This window comes from Triticum aestivum, chromosome 1B (genome assembly GCF_018294505.1).
Source record: "Triticum aestivum cultivar Chinese Spring chromosome 1B, IWGSC CS RefSeq v2.1, whole genome shotgun sequence".
In the NCBI taxonomy this organism is placed as follows: Eukaryota; Viridiplantae; Streptophyta; class Magnoliopsida; order Poales; family Poaceae; genus Triticum; species Triticum aestivum.
In genome coordinates this window covers 513,861,726-513,866,743 of record NC_057795.1, presented here as the reverse complement: position 1 = coordinate 513,866,743, position 5,018 = coordinate 513,861,726, and positions in this window count along the sequence as shown.

Sequence of the window (5,018 nt, the reverse complement as noted above, 5' to 3'; positions counted from 1 at the left end):
AACCAAATGGCGGCACCCTGTGACTTGCCTCATCTTTATCTGTAGCTAGGGAATGTGCAGTTTCATAACTGTTGTCATAAACACATTTTCTCTCAGTGCCATGGTTGGAAGATTCATAGTTAAATAATTTGACAAAGTTATTATCTCTTTTTTTTTACCAATTGTCTACTTGTGCTAACTATGTATGATGTGCAAAAATAGTTCTAGGTAAATATTTTCTTGCAACAGACTTAAAAAAAAAAGCATGTTCTTAAAAAAAACAGCACCCTGTGACTTCGAGAACTTATGTTGATATCTAGCAACAGACTTAAAAAGAGCATGGGAACAATTTTGAAAAATAGATGCCACTTTGTTTCTTAGGTCGATATGTTCTTGCACAAAGTATATTTCTTGTGTGGTCGCTGCCAAACATCTGCTAGATTCCTTCATTTTGATGATAATTCTTTGGACATACCTTGGGAGATATGAATCTTTTATGTATAGATAGATTTAAATATTCCTATGTGAAGTATTTGAGTAAAGTGACCTTAACGGCTACCATTATTTATTCATATCAAAGTGATTATTCATATTTGGTTGCAAGTTGTTTAGCGGGCAACGCGCGGTAAGCCGCGGCATAGATCTGTAGGACACTAGGTAGCATTTGTTCTGCTAAGGCTTTCCTACTTACCTTTTAGTCTGTGCTCTGAATACGATCATGTGACCTGCTTTCTTCAGTTCATTAATTTTTAGTCATATGTTTCTGCTAAATCTTCAGTTATCTTTTATTATGATTATGTGACCCGCTTTCTTTTCTTCTCCATACAAGCTACACGTTACTGTTACATACATGTGGGAGCAGATTAAATCTGTCCATTGAATTTTAGTCATATTTTTCTTAAATGAATTTATTTTAAGGCATGTCTTCTGCCTTTCAAGTCATGTTGGTAGCACACATTTAGTTATTTACCAATGCATGTATTGTTCGTGTCTTCTGCATTGTTCATTGAGCACAAAAGTATCACTATTTAGGTAAATTATATGATGGGTTATAGGACTGCATGAACTGCTAACCAGTATATATATGCTTTTAACAAAATATGGTCTACTCTAATCTCTACCTGGATTGTGTCATGTTGGGAGGGTGATGGATGCGCCATGAAGCAGGTCCATCTGATGAAAGATGTGGACGAAAGAGCGACAATAACTAAGTGACTGAACAAACTACTCATAGCAGGTTCATATGATGTGGCATATGAAAGGTCGAACGTCAAGACGCTCAGGTGGATCTATCAAAAAATATGCTTCTGTTGAATTAAGTAGGTTCTTTGTCTCACATTGCTGCCGTGGCTTGCTTTTGCTGTATGAAAGGTATGGTATCTGTATCGAACTTGATGTGGATTGATCGACCTTGCTCATTTTTGGCACAAGTATATATTTTCATTTTCTATGAACTTCCAGACGAATGGTTGTACTGACAAAATTCCTCATATTTTATTTGCATTTGGTAAATGTGATTGCCTTGCTTTATGCCATACTTTTGTCAGGACCCCGACTCAATGCCACATCGATCTAGCATGTAACACCTCATATCACTTTGCGGCCTCACGCACGGTATTCCCACGGGTGTCGCCTTACCTTTGCCCGGGACCGTTTGCGCCTTTTGGCACACGTATATGACAGTGTCGCTAGCATCCATATGATAAGGAGCCCGGGCTGACATGGCTAGTCGTAAACCCAAAGCGGCACAGACTTACAGGGACAGGCATCCATGACCCAGCATCGAACGTGTCGGTCATCAGCGAGTGAATCCAGGCTGTAGCACTGGGCTAGCAGGACTCCGGTATTCACCGCGTGACATTTCCCCGAAGGGACAGACACAGGAACGAAGAAGGACACATGCCGGCCAGCCTAAGTGTTCCGGAGCAGTAGCAAGCTACCATGGCTCGGTGGAAACACTAGGAGACATTTCCCCGTAAGAGAGGCTACTAAAGATAAACAACTAGATGGTCAGATCCCACACATACCAAGCATTTCAATAACATACACACAATATGCTCGATATGTGCAAATACAACATGGCATCACAACATGACTCTATGACTCAAGTAATCTATTCAATAGGCTCCGAGGAGCGAGATATTACAAACATGGGTCTCATGACCCAACACTCAGAGCATACAAGTCAAAGCACAAGCGGAAGCTATCATGTCTGAGTACAGACAACTATAAATGAAAAAGGCTGAGAAGCCTGACTATCTATCAGATCCTGCCGAGGGCACAAGATCGTAGCTGAGGTAACAAGCTAAACGTCGAAGTCCACGTGGAACTACTAGTGAGACCGAAGTCTCTCTGCAAAAACATAAAATAGGCAAACGTGAGTACAAATGTACCCAGCAAGACTTACATCAGAACTAACTACATATGCATCATTTTCAACAAGGGGATGGTGGGGTTTAACTGCAGCAAGCCAGCTTTGACTCGGTGGCTAACCTGAACTACGACTGCAAATAACTTTTGAGGTGGCGCACACGAGTCCACATATTCACCATAACAATACACCACTATGGATCCGCTCCCGTCTCCCTACGAGAACGCCATCCATAGCACTCACGCTTATCTTGCGTATTTTAGAGTATCCACTTTCACTTGTCTATGAACTGATATAAGCAACCCAGAAGTCCTTTTCCGCGGACACGGCTATTCGAATAGATCATATTAACCCTGCAGGGGTGTACTTCTTCACACACGCTCTCACCACTTACCGCCGTTTACACGACATGTACTCGACAACCTTCAAGCGGAAGCCCAACGTGGGTGTCGGCCATGGCCTGCCTAAACACTCAAGTCTCTAGTCCAGGTTTATCGCCTATTCGGGTTCCATCCATGAGGAGATCCGGCCGGAGTTTCGCTCACAGCCCCAAACGATGTGTACAGGGTTCCGTGACACCAAACGGGCGCCCGGTTTACCCGGCCACGTGCCTACCGCATCACAGCCCACCCCTACGGTCAGCACTGCGCACGGCCTCCAGCATACTACAAACACCAGAAACTACTTGCAACTCCTGGACAGAGGACAAGGGTGATCAAGAAGCCGAGAGGGTCCATTGGTTTCGGGCCCAATGCGTGGTAGTAGCTGAATCATGGATCACAAACACAAAACTCAGTTCCTGAGGACGGCTGCAATGAGACAACCCACCATGTACTCCTACATGGCCTCTCACCGCTACCTTTACCAAATCGTGTTCACACGCTTAGCTCACACACCGTAGGACATGTTCACACACCTCTGATTCATCCCCGATGATTCAGACCCGACTCAACTCAAAGCAGTAGCAGGCATGACAAACAAGCATGAATGAGTAGGCACAACAGGGCTCAAACAACTCCTACTCATGCTAGTGGGTTTCATCTATTTACTGTGGAATGACAGGTCATGCAGAGGATAAAGGGGTTCAGCTACCGCAGCAAGTAACAGATGAATCGGTGTTGTCCTAATGCAGTAAGAGAGAGCAGGAGCGAGAGAGTAGGATTGTATCAGAATGAACAAGGGGGTTTTGCTTGCCTGGCACTTCTGAAGATAACATTGAGTCTTCATCAGTGTCAACGATCACATCATCGGTATCACGTCTATCGAGAGGGGACAAATACCGGCAACACAGAAGGAAACACAATCAATGCAATGCACAATATGATGCATGCTATGACATGGCAATATGAATGTGTTTTGAGCTAATGCAACTAGCAACAGATTAAATGAAGTTGGTTTGAATGTAAAATTCAAATTCAAACTCCATATGTAATTATTCAAATGCTATTCACTTCATTTGCTCTAAACAGTAGTGATAAGTTGTTCTAACATGCATGAAAATGGTACAGATGGATTCCTTGAATTTTTCTGATAATTTTTCATATATAATTTATTTAATTTGGAGTTACGGTTAATTTTCTATGAATTTTAGAAGTTTATACAATTTTCTGGAATTATAAATCATTTCCTAATTTATTTTAATTCCAGAAATACTTTACTGCGTCAACATGACGTATTAGTGACGTCAGCAGGTCAACGTGGCTGGTCCAGGTCAAACTTGACCTGTGGGACCCATATGTCAGTGTCACAGGAGTTAATCCCGGTCAAACCCAGCGCTGACTGGGGTTTGACCAGGGGTGGGGCCTACTGTCAGTGGTTCAGTGGCTTAACTAAAAGTAGTTATTAACTTAACCAAAGTTAGCAGGGGCCGGGCCCACCTGTCATGGACCTAGGGGAGGTCAAACCCCTGGTCAGCCGAGGCTAACACGCCGGCGGCTCGTCGCCGGTGAAGCCCGAGACGGCGGAGGGGGTCGGAATTCCTCCTCCGGCGACCAAATGGCCGGCGGAGGGCAGCTACGCGTAGCTGGGAGTCGCCCGCATCCATTTGTGCAAACGGCAGGGGCTGAGGTGGCTCGAGCTCACCGGAACGGGGGCCGCGGCGGCGACCGGAGTTCGGGCCAGCACGGGCACGGGGCTACGCTTAGCGAGCGAGCGAGCTGAGAGGCTGGGCGGGCTCCTGGGAGATCCACGAGCTCGAGGTCGTGCTCGGACGCGAGTTTGGTGACCTGCAACGACGGCGGCGACATCGCCGGGGGAGCCGAGCTCGCGGCTCCGGTGGAATCGAGGCTACAGGGCGCAATCGAAGGGGGAAAGGGGGAGGGGAGGCGTGGGAGCTCACAGCGGTGCCGTAGGGATGGTTGGCCGGCTCGGGGGCGCGCCGGAGTGGGCCGAATCGACGGAGAAGCTCCTCGGCGGCCGGCGAGGGGAAAACGTCGGGGGTGGCGTTCCGGGGCTCTTCTGGTCGCGTGACACGACGAGGAGGTCGAGGGAGGACCGGCGGAGCTTCCTGGGGCGTCGGCGAGGCTAGGGGTGGCCGGTGGCCATGGGTACGGCGACGATGGCGGCGAGCTCCGCTCGGTGGTGTGCGCGAGAGGGAAACAGAGGAGGGAATGGGGTCCAGGGGGAGAGAGGGGAGGTGCAGGGGGCGAGGGCGTCTCCGTGGCGTCGC